Source organism: Ovis canadensis, chromosome 1 (assembly GCF_042477335.2).
Source record: "Ovis canadensis isolate MfBH-ARS-UI-01 breed Bighorn chromosome 1, ARS-UI_OviCan_v2, whole genome shotgun sequence".
Lineage (NCBI taxonomy): Eukaryota > Metazoa > Chordata > Mammalia > Artiodactyla > Bovidae > Ovis > Ovis canadensis.
Genome location: NC_091245.1, coordinates 182,634,760 through 182,661,715, shown reverse-complemented (window position 1 = coordinate 182,661,715; position 26,956 = coordinate 182,634,760). Strand labels below are relative to the sequence as shown.

At 37.7% G+C, this 26,956-nt stretch overlaps 1 protein-coding gene across 48 annotated transcripts in view; it reads left to right on the top strand.

Moving 5' to 3' along the window:
• ZBTB20 (zinc finger and BTB domain containing 20) overlaps positions 1-26,956 on the top strand; it is an 838,712-nt gene that overhangs the window by 457,913 nt on the left and 353,843 nt on the right. For 45 of the 48 annotated variants that reach the window (XM_069553780.1, XM_069553617.1, XM_069553866.1 and 42 more), the window contains one exon: positions 5,856-5,903. The gene's annotated coding sequence lies outside the window, so the exon portion shown is untranslated. Of the gene's footprint in view, positions 1-5,855; positions 5,904-25,060; positions 25,331-26,956 lie in introns of all 48 variants that reach the window. The other 3 variants (XM_069553853.1, XM_069553802.1, XM_069553758.1) reach the window with 1 other exon arrangement.

The following is a 26,956-nucleotide window of genomic DNA, read 5'->3' as shown; positions in this document are numbered from 1 at the left end:
TGTGGCACAAGAAGCATCAGACAGGCTCAGAGGACTGGAGATGTCTGTAGCCATTCAGATCAAAAGTTTATTTTAGGTGCTCTCCATAAGCACAATATTAGAAATTATTGAAATTTCTCTTACAAGCATCTTCATCAGTTTAGAATCTTCTCTCATTGACCGTTTCTCTTTCATTGCCCTATATTGGGCTGTTCTATTTAGTCAAATAATGTGTATATACTTTCTTCCAGGGCTTCCCTGGTGGCTCAGCTGGTAAAGAATCTGCCTGCAATGTGGTAGACCTAGGTTCGATCCCTGGGTTGGGAAGATCCCTTGGAGAAGGGAACAGCTACCTACTGCAGTATTCTTGCCTGGAGAATTCCATAGACTGTATAGTCCATGGGGTCTCAAAGAGTCGGTCGGATACGACTGAGCGACTTTCACTTATACGTTCTTCCAAAGTAAAATAATGACCTATTCAAAGATTTCCATATGCATTCTTCATGTATTTTTAAAAGGGAAGGGTAACATTGAAGATATTTCTCTCTACCCTGGTGATATCTCTGTGTGTTTTTCAAATGATATTTGCTATTAAGTAAACCAGTTAGGCCATAGCATTGGCTAGCACAGGTATGGATTCCCAGAGGTATCGAGAGAATAACAGGAGCATATGGAGGAGTCTGACAGTGTGGTGGAATTGCTTTTAAGTGATTTGACACATTAGTACTTTCAGACACTCTCCTGCCAGTAATCCTCATTAGACATACGATCAGAATATTGGGGTCACTTAACTCAAATCCGTTTTTCTGAGACCTGAACAATAACTGAGAATCAGAGCTGAAGGTAATAAGAATGAAACTATTCCAGATATTAGAATTGTTTCTCTAATTGACTCTTACTCTCTCCCCTCTGTTTGGTCCTTTTTTCCTCTCCCTGTTTCTCTCTTTCTCTTTTTTCTTCCCTGCCTTCCTGCTCCTTTCTTTTTAGTGTTCTGAATTCATTAGATGGCATAGTGTAAATCAATAGTAAACGCTAACCGCCTACTCTGTACTCAGTTACGCAACATCGCATAACCGGTACACAGAGACAAAAAGGGAAAAAGCACACACAGCCTTTACATTCAAAAGCTCTTGCATAATTTTACTTTTCCACAGCCAAAAAGAAAAAAAAAGGAAATAACAGATGGGGAAAACTTACAGTTTTTTTTCCCTTTTTTCAGACTGTAGAGAAGGGAGTTAGCTAACATTCACGACCATTTCTAGTTGCCCTGAGCTGCAGCAAAACATCCCATAATTGTCAGTGCCTTCACTGGCTTTAGAACAAGATTTTGTGACCCTCCATGCTGTGGTAAATTTTCCAGGTAACATAAGACTAAAATTATTCTGAGGTGTTTAATGCTGACTTGGTTTTTACTTATTTTGTGAAAAATCAACAACATTTAAAGTAAGAAATGAATTTTAAAATAGAAAGGATAAGGAAGACAGCTGTGTGTGTGTATGTGTGTGTTTTCATTTGAAATGTATCCTGATGTAATATTTATGTAAAAAGCTGGTTATATAAACCCTGTCTTTCTCTTGCTTTTTACTTTGGGGGCTGGATAAAGCCCTACAGTTTTTTTCTCATGGCAAAGTATATTCAAACCTCAAAGTCTTAATGAAAGAGAAAACAACTAGATGCTACAGCAGACACTTAATTCAAACTCCCTACAGAATTCATCCCTTAAACAACAGATCCATTTAAGAACTTGTAGTTTCTGGAATTCTTTTAAAAGTTTCTGTCGTACTATTCCCTGGAACACCTTTGGATCATTGCACTGCCTTTAAGTCTCCAATGTATAATAAAGTTTTTTTGTTGTTGTTCTTCACTTCTTTCCTACACCCCCTACTTTTTCACTGGAATAACTCCCTTCCCAAAGGGGAACATGGTGAGATTTGTAGGAGGTTTATCAGTCTTCCTTCCCTGTTACAAATTTTGTTTCACTTAACTGGCTGATGTCCTCTGGGCACCAGGCATTTGTCTGATGAGGGAGTTTAGAGGTCTTTGGAGGTTTGTTTTGTTCTTCCCTTTCAGCTTCTGCCTATCAAATGGTTCTAAAATAGATACAAAATGCTAGTGAGCACAGCGTTAGGTACTCTGAGGTTTATGCCAGAGGAAAGTAAGATCAGGTATGCGCTAGTAGTTCTGAAGGTTCTTAATGCAATCAGGAAAGGTGAAACGGGGCCGGAGAGAGGATGGATCTGAGTAGAAACTACTGAAGCTCTTGATCACTGTGTGTTTGGCATCAGTATCATTCCTTTAGATCATATTTTACTTCTGGATGGTAAGGCCGTACGGAATTGGTTCATTTGATTTACTAAAGGAAGAAGGTAGATTTTTCTCTACTTTTCATAAAAGATTCAGGCTATTTCCTAGTTTGTTTGACTTTCTCTTATATGTTCGCTATTGAATTTTGGATTCCTTTTGTATGGAAAAGCCTGGTGCATAAAGATAAAAATCAAAGCCAGGAGAGTTTTGTCTGGTTTTTCAGGTTTCATTATCTAAATGTGTGGTTCACTGTTGTGACAACTGAATGATCAAGATCACTGGGATTGTAGTATCTCTGTATGTATGATGACATGGGCGCATCTTTTGTTGTCTGAATAGCAATAAGGATTAAGCTAACATATGTTTTTAAAGTATTTCGTAAATACATTTCCTTTCAGATTTTTTTCCTTGAAAGAATCTATAGTTCAGACAGATTTGTTTGTGAAACATAATGAAAATTGGTCACAATATTCGTCTTTAAGCAAGATATTCACATATATATTTATGCATATATCTTTTCTGTGTACAGTGTTGTGTTAGTTTCAGTTATACAGCAAAGTGATTTAGTTATATATAATTCTTTTTAAGATTATTTTTCCTTATAGATTATTATAAAATATTGAGTATAGTTCCCTGTTATTGTGCAGTAGGTCCTTGTTGGTTATCTACTTTATATATAGTAGTGAGTATATATTAATCCCCAAATCCTAATTTATCCCTTTCCCCTTTGGTAACCATGTTTAATTTCTATGTCTTTGCATCTATTTCTGTTTTGAATATAAACTCATGTGTATCATTTTTTTTTAAGATTCTACATATAAGTGATATCATATTTGTCTTTTTTAGTCTGGCTTACTTCACTTAGTATGATAATGTCTAGGTCCATCCATGTTGCTGCAAAAGGCAATATTTCATTCTTTTTATGAGTGAATAGTATTTCACTGTATAAATATACCATATCTTTATCCATTCATCTGTCAATGGACATTTAGGATGATTCCATGTCTTGGCTATTGTAAATAGTGCTGCTATGAACATTGGTGTGCATTAATCGTTTTGAATTGTGGTTTTCTCAATTGTAGTAAGTGTGGATTCCAATAGGCAGTTTCGTATGTGTGTACTTGATTATCAAATTGAATACTGCATCATGTAAAATGTTTCTTTATAATGTAATTTTAACATGAGTAATCATCTGTAGCCAAACACTTAGTTTTGGTCTACAGTTCTGTATACAAGGAATCATTTAGAATACCCTGATTTTCAAATGGGTTTGCTTGAATTTGGATGAAACGTTATTCCTCCATGGAGGAGCATTTTCTTGATTGTCAAAAATATTTGGAGCTATCTGGTTATCAAAAGAGTAGGGAAAATGTCTTTGAGTAAAACATATTTGGACTTTTTCCTGCCTCAGTTTATCAGACTAACTTTCAATTCCCTCTCAGTAGATTTTTGCGCTCTCTGAAACATACTTAGGACAGAATTGACCTTGCAATGCCCCATTAATTCCAGCTGCTTTTGAACAGCACTCTTTTTTGGTTGTAACCACGGCCCTGGGAACTTGTAAGCTACTTCTAGTTTTTCTTCTGCAATATGGGATCCAGGCCTAGGAAGGGTTGACAAGCCTAAACTTTCTATTTCCAGGCATACAGGAAGATAGGGCAAAATTTAAACTTCTAATTTTTCAGGAGTCCTTAACAACTCTTAGGGTAAACCTGGCTTCTCTTTGCTATTGGCAATAGTGATGCTGCTGCTGCTGCTAAGTTGCTTCAGTCATGTCTGACTCTGTGCGACCCCATAGACGGCAGCCCACCAGGCTCCCCCATCCCTGGGACTCTCCAGGCAAGAACATTGGAGTGGGTTGCCATTTCCTTCTCCAATGCATGAAAGTGAAGTCGCTCAGTCGTGTCCGACTCCTAGCGACCCCATGGACTGCAGCCTACCAGGCTCCTCCGTCCATGGGATTTTCCAGGCAAGAGTACTGGAGTGGGGTGCCATTGCAATAGTAATAGATATTTTTAAATGTTGCAACAAGAACCTCAGTCACTAACTTATACTCTTTCAACAAGAATCACTCTAGTTGTGCCCAGCACATAGTACCTGCTTTAGGAATATTTTACCTAAATATTTTGGTGAGCTGCAGTGACTGTCCCCTCTTAGTGCTTATGCAGGTAAGCAGTAAGCCATGATAGTAATAAAGGGGTCAGATGATATCAAATACAGTGTTCTTCAAATTTCAGTCAAGGGCGACCACCCCATTTTATAAGAAAGCCCTTATTATCCTGTCTCTGTCTTTTCTTAAAAAATAACAAATTGCAGAAAGAAATTTTATGTCTTTTCTGGAGGTCCTTTTTAATGGTCAGTGATGCACAGACCATTGGATCGTTTAACAAACATAATTTTGAGCAAGGTACTTTAGGGATCCTTATTGAGTTTCATATGCAGATGTGTTAGGGCCATATGATTATGGGTCTCAAATATACTCCTCTTACACTCTGCCACAGGGTCTTTTGAATCTTGACTTTACTCACTTTCCTTAGGCAATTAGTTTTGAGGCTTCTTTTATTTATATAAGTCATAGGATGATGACAAGTTTTATACAGAATTCTTCTTTTATAATGTTTCATTATCTTTAGCTACAGTAACTCCTGATCTTTCTAAATCGATTTTGGCTTAAGTTATCATTCTGGTTATTTTCAGGGCTTCATTCTGATGGTGATATTGTGGGTGGGAGGTGATCTCAGGTAAAACCGTCTATGGCATCTCCATTATAAAAGCAGTGGAAAGACCTCCATGTGGAATTGTTGATAGACCTGCTGCTTGTTAGGGAAGCAATTTTTAAAATGCAGATTATATAATATTTGGGGATTTTGCTGCTCCACAGTAGAAGCTTTTTAAATGTTAATTTGGGGTTTGTTTTGTTGCTCTGTGACTTAGCATAAAAGGTTTTGGTTTTAAAAGGTTTCAGTTCACTCATTCCAGTTGTCTTACAGGACTTGGAATATAATGCTATACATTTATTTATACACATGAAAGAGGATAAGGCCAGTAACTCACAACTCATGAAACCAGGGGTAAATAATCCATAGCTTGTTCCACCACTGTTGCCACAATATTTATATCCAGAACACAAGGAACAAACAACCCCAAACAAGGAGAAACCAGTTTGTTTTTATTTACAAAATGTTTAATCAAAAGTACAGTGAAGTTCAAATGAAGCTGCAAATCCTGGTGGTTCACAATGGTTTGATTTATTTTTTTAAACAGACCATGGATAATTAACCATAAAACATAACTTTCTCAACACAAGTTACAGTGAATTACAGCAATAGGCAAGTCATTCACAACTGGTTGCAACTGGTTAGAGCCTTAAAGTTAAAACACACAGGCAAATACAAAAGCCCTTTCTCGGGGTGCAGTTGTATTTTCATTCCCAAAGGGGAGCATCCTTTATTTTTATATAGTGTCAGTATGTCAGTGTCCTGAGTGAGAAGTAAATGTGTTATTTTCTATGATTGCCATGTTGTCATACATTTTACCTATACCTAGCACTAATGGTATTCTTTTCATTTCAGAATGCTTCACTATCACTAACTGGATATTCCTCGTGACATTGCTGTCTGGTAAGCAACTTTTCATTATCTCTAAACGGCGGCCCAAAATATTGAGGTGCACAGAAGTCAAGTATATTTCTCCCAACCTCAGAAAGAATTAGACCTAAAGCTGTGGCGAGTCCACCACCTCAAATGCTAAATTTGAACAGAAAGTATTTTGACACTGGTGAAGGGTACCTGTTCCATTTCCTATTTATTCATTTGAAATACCATCATTTAGAATGATAAGAAACATGATCTTAAGCACCTACCGTCACAGAGTTCAGCAAACAGTTTACACTGATTTCACTGCACGGGGGAGGAAGTATTCAAAGGACTTGCTTGAAAAACTCTTCAGAGATAATATATGTCTATTTCCAAAGGAGTCCCCTGAGTGGACAGAGAAGGTGATTTGATGAAGCTGAGCATGGATGTTTCTATGTGGAACACTGGGTGTTTTTGCCTTACGCAGACAAAATTCTCCAAACATATTTTACGATGTTTTGAATTACCTGCTATTATTTGATGATATGCTACAAATGTGAAATGCATTTGCTTCATGTGAATCAATGATTGCTCCTGGGTATACCCACAAACACAAGGGACATGAACAACCCTCACCACTACCACCACCATTACCAGTTAAGTAAGAGGATCAACATCAAGGCTGCAAGGGAACCTAGGTTTGAAACGAGGTCTATGTGTCTTGTGGTGAGAATTTGTAAAGTTTTAAAATTGAGAATTTCAAGAATTCTTGAGAGTTCAGTGGCTGGGAGGAGAGTGCAGGTCTGGACTGAGGGAATATTGGTAGAACATCATCAAGACAGGACCTGAAAGAGTTGAGTGTACTAGAGATTAGCCTGCAGAGAAATGCGCTGACAGTTATACCAGAGAGGAAAGAGTGAGAGGGTGACTTGCCTGGCATCTGAATATATTCTGCCTGGCCCCGGCCAGGCCTATTTAGTTATATGAACATCATATTCTCCAAAATTTTAGCACCTATACTCTTGACTTCTGTTTGTGTGAATGTGCATAAGATGAGGAAAATAATCTCTTGGGTAATAAAGATAGCTTTCTAGCAGAGACTTTCCATATCTATTGCACATAATCTACAGATGTCACTGTATTTTTGTTTCTAGTTCTATTGTACATCTATCTGTACAATAGATAGGCCCCTGTACCTGTGTGCCTTACTCCAGTTTATCCTCAGAATATTTAAAGAGCCTCAAGTCAGTTTCCCATAGCTAGACCACCTGCTATACACCCAGATCCACAAGGATGAATGCTTCATTTTTGTTTCTTCTTTATTTTTGTTTCTAGTTCTATTGTACATTTATCTGTCTCTCTGAAGGTACCCATCTTGCCAGTGAAGGGCACAAGCCTTTAGGTTCTAACTCCCTACTCTCACTTCAAACTTTGCTTGTTATGCTGCCCTAAAAGAAACTTGTATCAGTGTGAATGTTTAGAACTCAAGAGAGAGGCTCATTGGGTAATTCCCTTTGCATTCATTGTGAAATGATCTCATCACAAAATGGCCTGAATTTCACACTTTTTCTGGCTTGCAAACCAGTTCCTCTCCTATTTCTATCCAACACACAGAAACCTCTTTATGTTTCTGTGATCAGATAAAATCTGATGGGTGTGTTTCACATCTAGGTATGTAGATTTAAACTATCAGGGCAATGCTGGGTGTTTGTAGATTCTCTGTTTTAGTAAATGAAAAGCTCCTTCGGAAAGGAGAGCACATCTTATCCACTAATGAATAAATATTTATTTTCATTTTAAAATGATACATGCTTATTAAAAATAATTTGAAAAAACACATTGGAGTAAAATGAAGAAAAATTAAAGTAATTATTTCTATAATTTAAATCCAACCATTAATAACCATTTGATATATTTCTTTACTCTCATTTTCCCCTGAGGATATATTTTTTAAAACGTGCTGTAATCATACTTTCCATATAATTTTATGTCCTGCCTTCAAAATTTAACCTAAGAATTCTACGTGTAATTACATAGTCCTTATAACCATCATTTTAAATAAATATATACTGTTTCTGAAGAAGAATAGCTTACTTCACCTAAATGCCTAAGAATATTTTCTTATTTTTGTTTTTATGTTTTGTTTCCATAATCTTATGTATAAAAAGTAAATGAATCAGTCAATAAATTATGAGTAAATGAAAGTTCAAATCAGTATAAATTTTTAAATTGTTTATATGAGCAGTTTTAAATACCCGAGTGTAGGCAGATCGATATCGTGAATCCCATGTACTCATGACCCAGCTTGCACAGTGACTAAACCCATGGCCTATTGTTTCCGGTGCTACCTCCACGTTTTTCTGAAGCAAACCCCAGTCATTATAGCATTTAGCCCATCAATATTTCAGGCCCATTTGAACCTTCTACATTTTAATGTTAAAAACATTCAGATCATTATATACAGGAATATTTTTCTTCTGAGTATTACTGTCATATTTTCTGAAATGTAAACACTGATCATAAGATCTCAGACATGTGTTTCATAACATTTTTATGCACATCTGTAAGCCAAAGGGCAATTTAGTTGACTACAGAGATATTTTACAAGTTTAGCTAGGTTTCTTGGATGAGTTTTCCTGGGTTTTTTTGGGGGGCGGTGTTTTTTTTTTTCCTTTGATTCAAACTTAGGATGATGATTTGCATGCCAGATCAATACCACATTAACTACACTCATCACTGGATATATTCTGTGCTATATATAATTCCATATTTGAAGTGAAAGGAAACATAACCGTCTGACTACTGAGAAGTCCAGCATGGCTACACCCAACACATCCTAGATAAATATGGTGAACCTACTTAAACCAAATGTAACACAGGATTTAAACATTTATAGGTATTTTTTGTTTGTTTTAATTGGCCAAAACAAAAGGCTTCTTCCTAAGGGGGAACTTAAGAAGTCTGAAAAGGGAGGAATTATACATTAATAGTCTGAATAATTTTTCAAAAAAAAGCACTATGTCTGGGAAAGTGGGCATAGAGGGAGATGGTGCATTGCAGAACAAGGGGTACTCGTTGCCTCTGTGCCTGTGTGTATTACTCGAGTTTATCCTCAGAATATTTAAAGAGCCCCAAGTCAGTTTCCTATAGTTAGACCACCTCCTATACACCCAAATCCACAAGGATGAATGCTTCATGCAACTAGGCTGTCTGCAGAGGACCAGTAGTGAAGGTTTTATCCTGCCTGGCTGTCTTTGACCTGCAGGTCAGTGACTGTTCCAACAGGTGTATTCCACTCATCAGAGATTCAGGATGTGAGTAACTGCGTACCATCCTGCATCAGTATAAACTGGATTTATGTGTTACTCAGGTCTGTTTAATCTTAGGAGCACATTTTCCATTGGCCTCGAAAGTGAGTAGCTGGAATATTGATGTGTCTTAACCCTTAGAGGAAAAAAAAAAAAAGAGTTCTTCCACTGCACTAAATCTAAAAAGATATGAGGGTTTGCAGTATGGACACATAAAAAATATTTTTGAACAAAGTTGGTGGAGGAAAGCACATAAAAAAAAAGAAACATAAGAAATAACATAAGCAATAAACTGTCTCAAGCAAACAGAAAGCATCTGTAAAAATTGCTAGACTGGATGGTGTCGACAATACAAACTATTTTTTTTTTTCCATCCCATGTCTTTTTCCCCTCAGTCTTCTGATCATTTCTGTTTTTCTTTATCCTGGCCTGGCATTACCATCATTATAATGTCCTCAAAAGGTCAGGAATGTATCTGACAGCTTGGCATTGAAGCGGGCATTCCAGGAAAAGATAAGTAGGATCTAGCTATTATACTGTTTTAAAGCTACTGCTATTTCACCATAATCCAAAATACCCATATTTGGAAAGAGTTAACTTTCCATCATTATTTTAAGATTGATATTGCCAATACAACAACTGAAATAAAGGCATAAGTTTTCACTTTTTCCTGCATTCTCTCTTACATGTGGTATTGGATTATGTAGCTCATGTCATATAAACCTAGAGTATAAACTGGGTTTTAAAGAGAAGAGGAAGTTTACCCATAGTTCTTTCTAGCTAAAGTATTATTCACTATGCCCAAGTGAACCTTAAGTGTCTCATCACAATAACAGATACTATTATTATTACTACTATGCTTAATGATAGTGTTTGAGTCTTGGTGTGTGTGTGGCATTTTCTTATGCTTGGCCTTGGGGTCTGGTGTTTATTCAATTCTTACATTTGCTATAAAACAACCTTTCTTGAAATAAAGTAGTATTCCATATTCTCTACCTTCTTCCCTGTAGTATAGTTCAAAATCATGATTGGATGATTCTAGTTAAATAGGGCGGGAGATTTTTGCAAATGCCCCCATCAAGCCAAGACATTTAAACTTAAATACAGATAGTTACAAAAAGAAAAAAAACAAAGTTTTGTTCATAGCATGAGACCCGTCTTTCAAGAAGTTGGCATATTTTTTGGATAAATTTTATTAGACACATAACATATAATCACGCACAATTAACACAAGGATGGGAATTACAGCGTGCTTTTACTGAGATGACTTTGGTGATTCTCCCTTACCTGGAGGGGTGAGAGAAGGATGAAGACTCCATTCAAGGCAAAGATATTCAATGAGATGACTTTGCAGCCAGCTCGGTTCTTTTACATTGGAAATGCGAAGAAGTCTTCATTGTTCATCCTTCACTAGAGATTACTCAAAGTCTGTGATATATAGAACTTCCTTTGAGATGGTCTGCTTTTGAGGGGACTACTCCATTAGCAAATCATGCTGAGCTCCATAGAGAACTGATTCTATTTATTTTATCCTACTCTATGAAATATTCTTAAGATGCCGTCGATGTATACTTTTTTATCAAAAGTCACTTGCTTTTTGAGTTTTTGATGGCCATTCTATGAATCAACCAACCCCAGTGGCTCAGACAGTAAAGAATCTGCCTGCAAAAATTGCCGGTGACCCTGGTTTGATCCCTGGGTTGGGAAGATCCCCTGGAGAAGGAAATGGCAACCCACTCCATTATTCTTCCTGGAGAATCCCATGGACAGAGGAGCCTGGTGGGTGACAGTCCTTGGAGTCACAAAGAGTTGGACTTGACTTGAGTGACTAATGCTTTCACTATGAATCAACCTAATGTATTTGTGATGTGGAGATCTATAACCGCTGAATGCTAAGTTTAAAGACTTTTATAATTACTTACTTAAAGACATGTTAGCTTTTAACTCTTTCTCTCTCTTTATCCACAAACAAGTTGATTGGATAATCATATCTGTTTATTGTTGTTGTATACAATGCACATAAAACAGGAAAGAGGAAAGGCTATTTGTAAGAGGTAATTACAATGGCAAAATTGTACTTTCTTTAATTGTTCTCATTTTCTAATTTCTGATTATATCAAGACCTACACTCTAAGAAGTATATTTCAGTTTTGCTGAGAAAATGACAGAGGAGAAAGATAAATCCAGTTCTATAAAGTGATGTCAAGCACAAGTTGGCACAACTACAGCTATCAATAGCTCATTCAAACTCTATCCCTCCACTCTGGTAGGACTTTGATTTCTGCCCATCCTTTAATAAAGAACCAGAGCAAGGAAGAAGCAGACTTTTTTTGGAAACCCTGGGAGGTCTGATCTTCTATGAGGACATGATCAATCTAGTGGATTCTTAGGAGCCTGAGTTATTTCTGGGATGGTTTATCCAACCCTTCGTGAAATCAGATCTCATACCATTTTCTGTAAATTAAGTTAAAAACCCAGAGGTTTAATGAATCTTTACAATTGTCTCCTGATCACCCTTTCAACAAACTTTTGTTGATGCTTACTACATGACAGGTACACGTGAACCCATTTCTTTTTTTTTTAACCTTCCTAACTTTTTAGACTTTTTCACTTACGCAAGGAGAAAATTCCTTTGAGTTTGTAATAGCCTGTGCATATTTGAGTATAGCCAAAGATTCAGTCTCTTCCAGGAACTCAGGTTGTCACCCGGTGAGCCTGCCTTTGTCTTTTCTCCTAGTTCTGCCTGTGGCGCCTGTCACTAGCAGTCAAATAAGGACAATTTTACCATTCTCTCCTGCTGTTCTATTTTTTTCTTTTTTTTTTTTACTGCTGGTACATGAATTTGTTATTCTTTATAATTCCCTTTGAAGTTGGAAATCCAAGGGGAATCTAAAACCGACCAGATGTTTCTGCTGCTGGGGAAGGAAGAGAGTAAGGATTAAGTTTAACAAAAACTTGGTCTCTAGGAAAAAAACATCATTTCAGCTGGAAATCATCATGAAATGCATTCATTTGCCTCATATCTGTTAATTTACATTTACTAGTTCTTTATAGACAATATCACCTATCAATTTTCTCTGGGAGCAAAATCATAAATTCTGTGAACAAAGGAGTTCAGGTGGTGGTTTGCTCAGGCCTGTTTCCCTTTTGGAGTTTTAGTTCTGTTGCCTTATGCATTCCCTTCACCTGCTTTGTGAGCATTTTCTGTTATCTTTATCATTGTCTTTGTTATTACTGAAGGATCATATCATGTCCCAACAGGCTAGAAGGCCAATGATGTACACTTTTCCAAGAGAGTGAGGTCAGTGCAGCCTGCAGTGAGGGAGGGAAGGAAAGAAGACTTGCCAAAGTGCTTAGCCTTTATGAAGAACTTCATCCTCTTTCAGTTCACTTCAGTTTAGTCGCTCAGTCATGTCCGACTCGTTGCAACCCCATGAATCACAGCATGCCAGGCCTCCCTGTCCATCACCATCTCCCGGAGTTCACTCAGACTCATGTCCATCAGTCGGTGATGTCATCCAGCCATCTCATCCTCTGTCATCCCCTTCTCCTCCTGCCCCCAATCCCTCCCAGCATCAAGGTCTTTTCCAATGAGTCAACTCTTCGCATGAGGGGGCCAAAGTATTGGAGTTTCAGCTTTAGCATCAGTCCTTCCAAAGAACACTTAGGACTGATCTCCTTTAGGATGGACTGGTTGGATCTCCTTGCAGTCCAAGGCACTCTCAAGAGTCTTCTCCAACACCACAGTTCAAAAGCATCAATTCTTCGGCACTCAGCTTTCTTCACAGTCCAACTCTCACATCCATCCATGACCACAGGAAAAACCATAGCCTTGACTAGAGGGACCTTTGTTGGCAAAGTAATGTCTCTGCTCTTGAATATGCTATCTAGGTTGCTCATAACTTTCCTTCCAAGGAGTAAGCGTCTTTTAATGTCATGGCTGCAGTCACCATCCGCAGTGATTTTGGAGCCCCCAAAAATAAAGTCTGACACTGTTTCCACTGTTTCCCCATCTATTTCCCATGAAGTGGTGGGACCAGATGCCATGATCTTCGTTTTCTGAATGTTGAGCTTTAAGCCAACTTTTTCACTCTCCTCTTTCACTTTCATCAAGAGGCTTTTTAGTTCCTCTTTCTGCCATAAGGGTGGTGTCATCTGCATATCTGAGGTTATTGGTATTTCTCCCGGCAATCTTAATTCCAGCTTGTGCTTCTTCCAGTCCAGCGTTTCTCATGATGTACTCTGCATATAAGTTAAATAAGGAGGGTGACCATATACAGCCTTGACGTACTCCTTTTCCTGGTTGGAACCAGTCTGTTGTTGCATGTCCAGTTCTAACTGTTGCTTCCTGACCTGCATATAGGTTTCTCAAGAGGCAGGTCAGGTGGTCTGGTATTCCCATCTCTTTCAAAATTTTCCACTGGTAGAGATCTGTAAATCAAAACAAGAGCAAGAGTGATGAAGACCTTCAGGATGAAGAAGGAAAATCTTGTGGTCTTTCAAGGATTTAGATAATGTTACAGACAGTTTGAATAAACAGGTTAGGAAATGGAAAATGATAGGTATATGGAAACACAGAAGAGAAAAAGAGAAGATGTCATCTGTGAGGCGATATTCAAGGGAACTCTCAAAGTAGGTGTCCAAGACTTTAAGCCTTGGTGTGAACTGAAAATTAAAAACAAAATTGGAGACAAGTCTTAGAAATCAATCAGGATGTTTTGGTGGTGTGCTTAGTGCTTCACAAAAGCTTTGGGTTGCAGAGTGCATTTTTCTGCTTCCTGCACAGCATCTGTCACACGATCCGCTTACATTGCTCTCTGGATTTCTCAGGTTTCCCGGAGGACAGAGAAACCTGTGGATAACTGCTTTGCACCCCTTACCTTGCTCAGTGGATTAAACGTTTGGAAACATTCCCCATACCTCACAAGCGATGCATGCTCATAACTCAGCTTCTATTGCCCTTGCCTCTCTTGTATTTAAATAGAAAGTCTGAGTCCTCAATAATTATATTAAGCTTCTTAAGCAGCACATATCAACTGCATACACCATTTTAAGTATTTTTCCAGCCTTTTGAAAGGGAGAGTAGAGAAAGAGACAGAGAGAAATCACTTAGCAGCTGATTCACTTATTTTAAGCAGCTTTCCCCATTTTAAAATATAAAAAATTCAGGTCCTGGAACATTGGGTGATTTGAATGTTCTGCAAGGATTTGAAAAAAAAAGATTTAAAAAAAATCATATGTTCCACATTCAGGGACACAGATTTTCAATTTAGTCCTTTAAAAAACAGGTTAAAATAAAAGAGTCAATCCAAATGGTTTCTCTTCTTTTTCGTTTATCACTATTATTATTATTATTTGTCAAAGCAGATGGTATGAAAAGCATTTATACTGGTCTCACTGATGACAGAGCTTAACCTAATAATCCATGGCTTGGAACTTGTGTTTCAATAAAGAAAACGCTGTTTGAGGTATTTTCCATTCAAATCAGCATCAAAAGTTTTTAATTAACACCATCAGAAATTACTGGACTACATGCAGGACAGGGTCCCTATGTATCCCATTACTGAGAACAAGACAGCCAGGAGGACCCATTGAGCACATTTGTATTTTGCACTGTGTTTTTATTTACTCTTGGAGCAGAATATGGACTCCATGTTGAGGGGCAGAGCAGCAGAGTGAAACCTGCAGGGCCGTTCCTCCCCAGCACTCTCACACTGCTCCTCTGATTATTGTCCAGAGTTCTTTGTGATAGTAATTGGTTCGAATGTTTGAAATTAGCAAGTCCTTGTCAGCCCAGGAAAGCTTTGAAATCGGAGGCTTCATACAGCCATGAAGCCTGCAGAAGCCTAATACTTCTTTCGGTTGAGAGTCTCAGAGCCCTGAGCACTAGTCCTCAGGCTTGGCCCCAGTCACCAGCCACCACCCTCCAGAGTGCTCTGTCTTGGAGGACAGCTTTGTTTGAGGCCCTTTCTTTTCCATCACTGAATCCTCTTTCAGAATGTACAGACTGTGGACTGATTATTGGGCATGAGAAAAATGAGAGCGAATGGAATAGAGGGAAGAAGAGGATCAAAGAAAAGAGAGGAAAGAAAGGGGAAGAGAAAGCATAAAAAGAAAAGGAAGCAGGATATAAGATGGAAAGAGCTTTGTAAATATTGACATTTGGTTTCTGTGCAACTGGATTTGATGTCTCAGATTGGAACTTACTGACAGAGCCCGGGTGATCCCTGGAGCTCTTCCCCACCCTCCAGAACTTTTAAAAAGACTTGTCCACTCATGGTCAAAGAGAAGTTACATATGCTCATATAAAGGGCCATAATGTACCCACATCACCAGCAGCACAGTTTCTAGGGATTAAGAATAGTTATTTCCTTATATGTTATGATAGAAGAGAGAAGAGTATATATATGTTCTCTTGTAATCATAAAAATATCTATTGTTTAACCTTGGGCCTCCAATGAAAATTCTCCAGAAAACTCCTATACTGCTTGGTAAATTGTAAAATACACTCACCTTCAGCCTTACAGCAACACAAGAACTGCTTGGGCAGAGTTAATGAGAGTAGATATTGTCAGCAATGATGAAATTTTTATAGAAACTTTAAGATCTTAATAAGTTTCTATAAATCTTTTCATTTATGTTGAAGCCTTCAAGCTTAATACATTTAGATGCAATCCTTAACCTTTTCTTATTTCTCCTCTACTTTAATACAAAACAACAAAAAAAATACAAACCAGCTACAACAGCGCAAATATTATTGCCATGAATTCAGAATGTCAGGAAATTTTCAGTAGGTCCAGTCATGACAAAATGATGCAAAACTACATCACTGTTTTTGGAAAAACTCCCTAAAGCAATTCAAAGATTTCTGTCCTGAAACACAAGAAGAGCAATACACATCAATTCCTAGAAAATAATTGGTGAATGAGTGTCAGGATTTTCATAAGAACTGCTAAGACTCCAGTCTTGACCTCATAGCCAGAGAATCAGATAGGCCCATGAGCAAATCAGCGTTTTCCTGTTTCTTAGCTGGACAGTGTCAGGATTTATTACCCCTAAGTTTGACTGCTTGCAGGAACCAGAGACACTTTCTGTGGAATGTAATTTAGTAAGATGTCCATCTAAGCTTTCCTCAACCATTCCTTAGGTCAGATTGTGCTAGATCAGATCCCAGATGTCCTTACAGGTTACTCTAGTCAATGTATTGGGCATTCTGTTGTTATCCCTCAGCTCACCTCTAATTTTAACCACACTGAAACAGTTCTGTATTAGCCCAGACTCCAGCCTCTGTAGTGCTCTTCCACATTCTGGCCCAGGGTCTTTTCTAGTGCTGGGAGAGCTCAACACATCTACATTGGATTTGGGGGAACTAGCATGGCAACTTATTTCCCTGTGGGGGTAACTCTTAACTAAAGGGGGAACAGAGCTGGAAAAGAAATATTCCAGCCTCTACCAGATGTATATCTTTGGAGGCACTGTCTATATATCTCAGAGATCCTGATGACATTGCACTGCTGGTGCCCTCTTTGACATAGCTTTACTATTGCTAATTCTTCTCTCTGATTCACTCATCACTGCTTCACTCTTGCCTTCTGAGGTCCCCTTCCCAATTACTATCTGCACCAAGTCCTTGTCCCAGACCCTTCTTTGGAAGGAGCCCAAAATGAGATAGGTAGTCAGATGACTTTTTGTTTTAATTAGTCAGTTCACAGCATCTTCTTTTCTACTGTTTGTACTACCCTCAGTGAGTTATTGCTCGTTTATAGCCTGGTTCCCAAAGCTAGATAGAAAGCCCTTTACTCATATCAATAGATTGTAACCTTTGGAGGGAGAGATATTGTTTATTCGTTTGTGGTCTCCCGTGTCTAGCACTGCTCTGACACATGTAAGTACTCAGTGTTAGTTGGACGTGATGCATAATTTAAACAATGATTTTTATTTTCGTATTAAGAAATACTCTATTTCAGTAAACTGAGATGTATCCCTTGCAGCATAGTTTTCTAAATGTTCTCGTCTTTTCTCCAGTGATTATTGATCAACTTCCTAGGAAACCCCTTTCCACACTAATGTCTTCCAGAAAGATATCAGCTAAATCATGAAAGATCCAAAATGAGGTTCTGAGACAGTGATTATAATGGCTGATACTGTTTGTGTTCTGAATAGTTTATGGTTTTGTAAGGTGTGTAGTTTGCCAAACTTTGTAGGATACTTATTGATCCCTTCTGGGAGGCAAATGGGCAGTCATATCTGTCCAGGGCCAGTCATATCTGTCCCAGCAGAGCCTCCCTCAAGGCTCCAAATCCCTCCCGGTTTATCCCAGCAAGCATGCAAAACAAATATTACCCCTTTCTACGTGTGCCATGACATGAAAAAGTTTGGGAAGTGCTAGTGTTATGGACTGAATGTTAGTACCCCCTCCCCACAAATTCATATGTAGAAGCCGTAACTTCCGATGTGGTGGTAATAGCCCCCTACTTGCAACTTTAGTCAAACCATCCCATTAAATACCCTTACAGCCTAATAAGGCAGTATAGCATAGTAGTTAAATTCTATGAGCTATAGAAAAAGAAGTGTTACTATACAGCCACTTACCAGCTTAGTGACTTCATGGGAAAGTTTATTATCTTCTCTATGGCTCAGTTTCCATCCTGAAAAGTGATAACAGTACTGCTAAAAATATTGTTGTGCTGGTCAGTCCTAAGTTGTGCCTGACTTTGCCACCCCGTGGACTGCAGCACACCTGGCTTCCCTGTTCTTCACCATCTCCTGGAGTTTGCGCAAACTCATGTCCATTGAGTCAATGATGTCATCCAACCATCTCATCCTCTGTCGCCCTCTTCTTCCCTTGCCCTCAGTCTTTCCCAGCCTCAGGGTCTTTTCCAATGATTTGGCTCTTCACATCAGGTGGCCAAAGTATTGGAGCTTCAGCATCTGTCCTTCCAGTGAATATCCAGAGTTGATTTCCTTTAGGATTGACTGATTTGATCTCCTTGCAGTCCAAGAGTCTTCTCTAGCACCGCAGTTTGGAAACATCAATTCTTTGGTGCTCAGCCTTCTTTATGGTCCAAATCTCACGTCTGTACATGACTACTGGAAAAACCATAGCTTTGACTATACAGGCCTTTCTCAGCAAAGTAATGTCTCTGGTTATTAATATGCTGTCTAGGTTTGTCATAGCTTTTCTTCCAAGGAGCAAGCATCTTTTAATTTCATGGCTGCATTAAAAATAATCCACAATCCACAAAACCCACAGTGATTTTGGAACCCCCAAAAATAAAATCTGTCACTGTTTCCACCTTTTCCCCAGTTTTCTTGCCATGAAGTGATGGGACCAGATGTCATAATCTTATCTTAGTAATAATAATATTAGTAATAGTATTAATCACCTCCAAAAAATGCTGTAAGGATTAAATGAGTTAATACATCCAGAATGTATCTCTTGCATCTCCTGCAAGAGAGACTCAATAAATATCCTTATTAATCTATCTTTTGATCTTTACATTAAGATCCCACGGTTCCATGAATGCTTCTGTTAAAATATATACCTACATTGATTTCAACTTCTTTGATTTAGAAGTCGATCCTAATAAATAACATAAATGGAAAAGTCTAAGGTTTCTATGCTTTTTAATTCTGGCTCTTCAGCCTCCTAATATTATGGCCTCTGGGAATTTGATTAAAATTCTCATACTCAGTTATATTTTTACTTAAAGTGTGTAAACATTAGCCATTTTAGTGTTTTTAAGAGGATTTAATGAGATAATATGTTTGAATTCTATAGTCTTGTCTGGACAATAAATAGTTTTGTAAACATTAGCCTTTTCTCTCTTGTGGTGCTATGAAATTGTTTTGTTTGGTTTAATATCTATATATGTCTATTAGTATCTCTGGGCAGGTAATTCATATACTTCTGCCAGTACCACAGTGCACATTAGTTTAAGCCAGTCAATAAATACCTACAGGCTGTATGGAGGCAGTGATGTTAACCAGTAAACTGGTGCAATTCTCTGTTTATCACAAGTTTTCCTGCCTCTAAGATGACATGTACTCTTCAGATGGCCCATTGTTGGATTCAATAATTGTAATTATAATGGATTTTTTTCATAGCCTGTTGATTTGTAGAAGAGTTTTATTCAAATGAACAGAAACTTTTTTTTTTTCTTTTTACCAAAGCAGCCTTTAAGTGAAGTGAAGTCACTCAGTCCTGTCCAGCTCTTTGTGACTTCACGGACTGTTGCCTGCCAGGTTCCTCCATCCATGGGATTTTCCAGGCAAGAGTACTGGAGTGGTTTGCCATTTCCTTCTCCAGGGGATCTTCCTGACCCAGGGATTGAACCCAGATGTCCTGCATTGTAGGCAGACGCTTTACGGTCTGAGCCACCAGGGAAGATTAAGCAGCCTTTATTTTCTACTAAATATGAGCACATAGAATTGTTGATTGAGTGAAAAAGTGTGAATAAATGATTGAATGAATGACCATCTCATTCACCAGTCAGTTACTGAGCATTGGTTATGGCAGTGCATTGTTTGGACACCATTACTTTGCCAACAGTATGATACACTTTGCTTCTTTTCTGGTGTTTTTGTTTTTTGGTTTTTTTTTGTAACCTTAGATGAAAGATTCAAGAACACTACTCTCAGGTTGTTTACCAAATAGATTCTGTCAATAGAAGGAGGGAGACTCAGAAACAGATAGCTTCAATATAAAGCAGAATGAAAAGGTACTATTGGAGTAGGCGTAAAAAAAGTAATGAAGGAGGCCAGGGGAAAAAATAAAGCGGTTGATCTAAGATGAGTGAGAGGTGAAACTGTGGAAAGAAAATGATCTTTAAGTAGATGTTGGAAAATGAATGAGGTTTTCACCTGATAGAAGAAAAGAACAAGGCAGTCTAATTTGATGGAACATCAGGAGAACTAGGGTCCGGAGCCGTGACAGAATCTGATGTGTTCAGAAACAGTGAGGAGACTGGTGTAGACTTTGTAGTTTCATTGTCCATTAAATGCCTAGTACATAGTACATACACAATAAGTGTAGCTTTAATTAATGAATGAATTTAACATCCTAAGGTCATTCTCATGTGTATGCACTCTGGATAAATAGAGAATGTTCTTCTTTGTTATTACATTTTAAATAATTCTGCCTAGTTGAATCATTTAATGACAGAAGTTTAGGGACTTTCTTTTATTGTAAACTCAATATAACTTAAAGTCATACATAAGAAATAATGATTCTGCAAAGTATACCTGAAGCCTATTGACTTTTGAATTATCCACTTAAATCCTTAAATAGATTTATTTTTAATTCACAGATAAATGAAATACTTTCTGTACAGAGGTAAACAAAACATTCACAAAGTTTGTTAATATCAATAATCATGGTCTCCCATTGCCCTTAAACATTTTCTCTTCCTAAGATAGTAGTCTTGGTTTTGTGTGAGTTCTGTGGGTACATTTTCAACTCTTTCTTTTTTTTTAAAGAATTGAAACATAGTTTTCAGAGTGATGCTGATATTAGTTGATGATGCCAGGGCACCAATGACGAGTGTATTTTAAAACCTGAATATGCTCTTGTTTTCCTCTTTGTTGACTTTAAAGGAAATCCAAACATGTGAAGAAAAAAATCAAATTTTGCCAATTTGAAAAGAACAAAAACAGCTAAAACCTTCTTTTAAAATTTCGAAGCTTTTATGAGAATATTACAGACAAAAGATTGTACATGAAAGAATTTTTTTTAAATCAGGTTGCTTTGCCTTTATTTAGTCACTTCAAAAGTCTTTGTCAGATATGAAAAAGAAATATCCTCAAAATGAAGAGTAAATATAATTAAAATGATTCCTTGCCTTGACTTATAAGCTTCTTATTGGTGAAAATCTATATAAATTTAATACTATGAAACTTGGGTTTAAAAGAAAAAATAAGAAAGAGTGGGCAGGGAGGGAAAGGGAGAGAGGAAGACATTTGATTTTTATAAGAATTGACATAGAAAATGATAGTAAGTGAAATTATATTAAATTCTTAATTACTTTTGATGAGAAAATTTTAGATCCATAGTATTTTTTTTATTGCCAGTATGTGGCATGTACCTAGCACACAGTAATCTCTTTTCAATAGTTAACTAATGAATGAATGATATTAGCTAGGCCACATTAGTTTGCTTTAAGCACGGTTTTCTGGTAACAGAAATAATTAAGATAATAGTCAATTCATCATCAGGAACAAATATTTATTGAATACCTACCTTACATTCATTCTTTACCAGATTGTATAGGGTTGTGGTTAAAGATTCACATTCTGAAACGCTTAGCTGTGTGACCTGAGGGCCTCAGTTTCCTCTTGTGTAAAATGGAGATTTTAAAAGTCCATAGTTGAGAGGTTTGGGGAGAATTAAATGAGATATTGCCATAATGCACTTGACAGAGTTCCAGGCAGATAGTAAGTGCTCACTTAATTTTGGATATTGGTCTAAATACTTTATTATTTAGAATATTATAAATACATATATTACCTGACAGAATTGTTAATGAAATTTAAGGAGTTGTGTGTATGGGTGTACTTGGTTGCTCAGTTCTGTTCAACTCTTTGCAATGCTACAGACTGTAGCCCACCAGGCTCCTCTGTCCATGGGATAATCCAGGCAAGAATACTGGAGTGGGTTGCCATTTCCTCCTTCAGGGGATCTTCCTGACCCAGGGATCAAACGTGTGACTCCTGTGTCTCTTGTATTAGCAGGCAGACTCTTTACCACTGCACCACCTATATTATTACAGTGATGCCCAAGACAACTAAGATTTCAGCCACATATATTAAACAGTTGGAAAGCCCAACACAAAACAATGAGAATTCATAATGATAATTTCTGTGAAAAGAAATGCAATCTAATTGGGGAAAGGGATTATATATATATTAAGAGATTAAGCTCAGTAATAATGAAGCTAACATTTATTATTCATTGACCTTCCATTGAGCTTTAAATGTGTCTTATGCCATTTAACCTTCACAACAACGAATGAAATTGGTATTATTTATTACCGTTTTACATAGGAGGAAGCCGAGGCAGATATTGGTAGAGTTAAACACTGCTGATATATAGGATAAATCTCTTATATATGCCTCCAGATACTGAGCTTTTAATCATGAGTGTTATTCACAACAGGCTATGTGTCAACACATGCATAAGTGTTCAGCAGGGGAAGTAAACACTGATCACTGGCCACTTGGGGACGAGCTTTAGGAGAAGAAGGAACACTCAGCCCTGTGGGGTCAAATGCTCATTATGTGGCAGACTCTGGCTCCCTCCATTTGAATCCTGACTCCTCTACTTACTGTCTGTGCAATCTTGCATAAATTTTAACCTCTCTGTGCATATATTTTCTCATCCAAAAAATGGGAGTGATAATATTATTACCTGGTAGAGTTGTTGTGGAGATTTAGTGAGTCAGTTCCTATGATGATAGTGGTGCCTAGGGCATCTAAGGTGTTAGTTGCTGAGTTGTGTCTGACTCTTAGTGACCCTATGGATTATGCACCACCGGGCTCTTCTGTCCATGAGTTTTACCACGCAAGAATACTGGAGTAGGTAGCCATTTCCTTCTTCAGGGGATCTTCCTGACCCAGGGTCTCCTGCACTGTAGGCAGATTCTTTACCATCTGAGCCATCTAAGAGTTCAATAAATGTTGATGTTAATATCATTATCATTACTGTTGCTGCTGCTATTATTGGTGACAGTAGTACATTGAAATGTTTTCCTTCATAATTGGCTAGCATTTAAAACTAAAGAGAGGCTAACATTTCAAAGGTGTAGATCACGAGAAGACTGAAAGTATGTTTTTTCTACTTTTGCCCAAGAACTATCCTTCAGTCTAACATGATGGGAAAAGAAAACATATTGTGCAGAGGATTCCATTATACATTTAAGTGAAAGAAATTCAGTAAGAGAGTATGTTTGCTAGCCTCATGTGCTTTTTTCTTTGCTTTGTGCCTATCCATTGAATATTTAGTTAGCCTTCTTAAGAAAACAATAATGTCAAGTAAAAAATTAGTGTAACTTTTATTTCTTCTGGACAAAGATCATTTTTAAAAAATATGAACACAGAGGCTTTAAAATAGAATCTTGAGATTGTTAGGCCAAAGCTCACACTGTCATGTTTAGTCCATCTCATTAAAAGAATAGTAGTGTGCTTAGTGGCTAAGTGTGAAGAAAAAAAAAAAAAAGTACAGTAAACTTATTCATGAGAAGAATATGATAATATTCATTGACAGGGGAACTACAAGGAGCAATTATCCCGAGCTGTGTCTTTCAGACAATGCTGTCAGCTTCTCCACTTTGATGAGTACAGCTGAGCTTGTGATGCAAGGGCAAGAAATGCCAGTGTGACTAGAAGATCAGGGCACTGGCCACCATATTAGCTATACTGGAGGAAAGGACATCTGTCAAGAAAAGATGGGTTTTTAAAATGTTTGTAATATAAATGATTATCGGCAGCACTTAACTAGATTTGCTCTCTGCTGGTGACCCCGGTTGATTCATTTGTTTTGTATACCCGTTTTCTTCTCCCCTTTTTAGAGGTCCTTTAAAGTGAGAACACCGTATTTTTGATGTATGTGTGGATGTGTGCACATGTGTGTTTATGTATTTGTGTTTAAACTCATCACATTTGGAATATTTTGTAATCTTAGGGATTAGGTATCACATGATTTCTTGTAAATCAGAATAAATGTAAATGTGTATCTAGTATTAACTCAGAGAAGGCGTGGCAACCCACTCCAGTACTCTTGCCTGACAAATCCCATGGACGGAGGAGCCTGGTAGGCTGCAGTCCATGGGGTCGCTAGGAGTCGGACACGACTGAAGCAACTTAGCAGCAGGAACATCAGCATTAACTACTTCCAGACAAGAGTACTGGAGTGGGTTGCCATTTCCTTCTCCAGGGGATCTTCCCAACCCAGAGACTGAACCCAGGTCTCCCACATTATGGGCAGATGCTTTCCTGTCTGAGCCACCAGGGAAGTATTAACTTCTTCAGGCTAAGAAAATTCATCATAAACTATGTGGGTTTTTTTTTTTTTTTCTGCCTTTCTCCTTATAGAGAGAGTAAAGCTTAATTTTAGTATTTATAAGATAATTTGAAATTATACTGATTAACTTTATTTTCTGGTATTCCTTCACCTTAGTCTACACCTGTTTTTACACACTCAGTATTGAATAATTTAAAAGCGTAAGTCTTTGAGGCTGGAATTAATAATGAAAAATAGAACAGGGTACCACATGCTCAATTCCCCTCCTCGCTTTCTTTCTTCCCTTTCTCCTTTCAATACTCAACTCAAACTTTGCCACATGAAGTACAGTACCGCCTTACATACACATCGGAACCGCTGTGTGTGTGTGAGCTATAAAACAACTAGAATTAAAACTTGTCCAAGGCCCCAAAGCCTATTCTTCACAAAAGAACCTTTCTTGCCCGATTTAGAAAGTGTTTTGAACGATGCATAACTAAGTAGAGTAACTAAACAATTGCTTTTGAGCATCTGAAGCTTGCCCATTAAGATTTCTATAGCTCTTTCTTTTGCTTTTTGTGGTTTAAGAAGTGATTCATGTTCAGTATATGAAAGTTCTGGGTTTAGCCCCTTGAGCTTTTAGTGGAAAGATCTGCATGAAATGAATCAAATAAATACAACGAATAATGTAAGAACTGAGGACAGTTGAACTTATGTAAGTTTATGTACTGAAATATTTTCTTGCTGGGAAGAAAAGTTATCTCCAATACATTTTAGTTTCCAAGGAAGGAAACTAAATCCCTAGTGTTCCTAGGAAGATACATGGGAATCAAATTGTTTGCAAATAACTGATTTAAATATTACCTGGAATTTCATAGAATAACATAAATATCTTTCAGAGAGGAAAACCATTATCTACCAATAGGAGTGAATTGTGAACATATTCCAACTGAACAAAAGCACAGTCGAGTGCCTAAAAAAGTGAAAGTGAAAGTCGCTCAGTCGTGTCTGACTCTTTGAGACCCTTTTGACTATACAGTCCATGGAATTCTCCAGGCCAGAATACTGGAGTGGGTAGCCGTCCCCTTCTCCAAGGCATCTCCCCAACCCAGGGATCGAAGCCAGGTCTCCATTATTGCAGGTGAATTCTTTACCAGCTGAGCCATCAGGTAAGTCCAATCAAATGCCTTAATAATGCTAAATTTCAGATGTTGCACTGGTAAGATATTTTCTGTACAAATAAAAGACCAAAGTGTGTAAAATCTCAGGATTTTTTGTTTTTTAATCTCAGGATTTTATACACTGAGTTAGAATTACAATGCAGCTGTCATTTTTACATTTCCTGGCTTTCATGAGCCATTACTAGTGATCCTCTGTCATTTAAATCAGTAGAGAACATGGATTTATCTTAATTTTCACCCTTTGTTTCCCCTTTTTGTGATAACAGTTATGAGATATGATGATGTAAAATGTTCCTGCTTATAATGGTTTCAGCCTTGTCCCTTGGCAGCCTAAATCTTCTGGCTAATTCACTGATCAGTTAAATAGTTGAGGTTATTATTATTATAATTATTATTTTACATTTATATAGCACTTTCCTCCAAGGGGCTCAAGGCATTTTACACACAGTAAATTACCAAATAGGAATTAATCCTTATATCACCCTGTGGGGTAGGTATAGTCACATAAATGAAATTCTGCCGAAGTCCCATCTGTGTCACAGCCCTCAGCTCTGCTCCCCCCACTAACCCCCAGTGAACCTACCTGTCTAACTGAAGATAAAGGGAATGCTGTTGGCATGGCAAGAATGGCTTGAAGCAAGATCTTTGGGAAAATGGTCCTTGCTTTCATTCTTTGAGCTACCCTGGAAAATATCACTAAATGAGAGCAACTAAGCACACACATCTTGATTTGCAGTTAACAGATAAATTTCTTCTATGTGATTTAATTTGATTCTGATCCTTTGGTCCAAAAACTTTAGCATGTACAAAAGTTATCTGGGAAGAGGGCTTCGAATGCAGATTCCAAGGCTTTCTAACTTGCAGAGAATCAGGAAATTTGTATTTTCACCTCAGGTGATTTTCGAGATGGGTGATGCTTACCTATGAAAAGCTTGAACTGATTAAAGAAGAATTGTTAGTTCCCATTCTACAGATCAGAAAATGATGGCTCAGGAAGGCAAGGTGTCACGGTGTTTGGCAGAACTAGAAAGCAAGATTTCAAATTTCAAAACTTTCCGTTATATTAGAGTGCTTCCCAGAAAGGGAAAGCAAAGAGAGAAACAGATAAAACAGCTTTTAAATGTAAAGGAAACAAGAGAATAGTTTGAAGTGCATATGAAACATTTTGCACTGTTATTAACTGGTGTCTGCTGGGTCCTTTGGAACTTGGAGTTGATTTGCGATGCCTGGATGGAGAAGCCCAGCATGCACGGGGCAGGGCTAGACCAAGCCTGTTCCTTGATCTCAGAGCAACCTGTTTCCTCTAGTCAACAAGACCCTCAACTAACTCTAATCCTGTGGGTGCCTAATGGATTGTAATGTTTAATTTTTCACCCTACCCACAAAAAGACTTCTACTTAAATAGGTGCTGCCACCAAAATAAAATGTAGTCTTTGCCAGGAAGCCAAGAAAAGCTCTTTTAATAAGCTTCCTGTTTACGTGAGTTAGCCCTTTATAGGATGGGATGGGCTTTACATTTTTTATTTGAAGCATTCTTAACTCCATTTCTAAGAGTGAAAGAAAAAACATAACAGGAAATAGTCATGAACAAGTTAACTATTATTTTTCAATTTA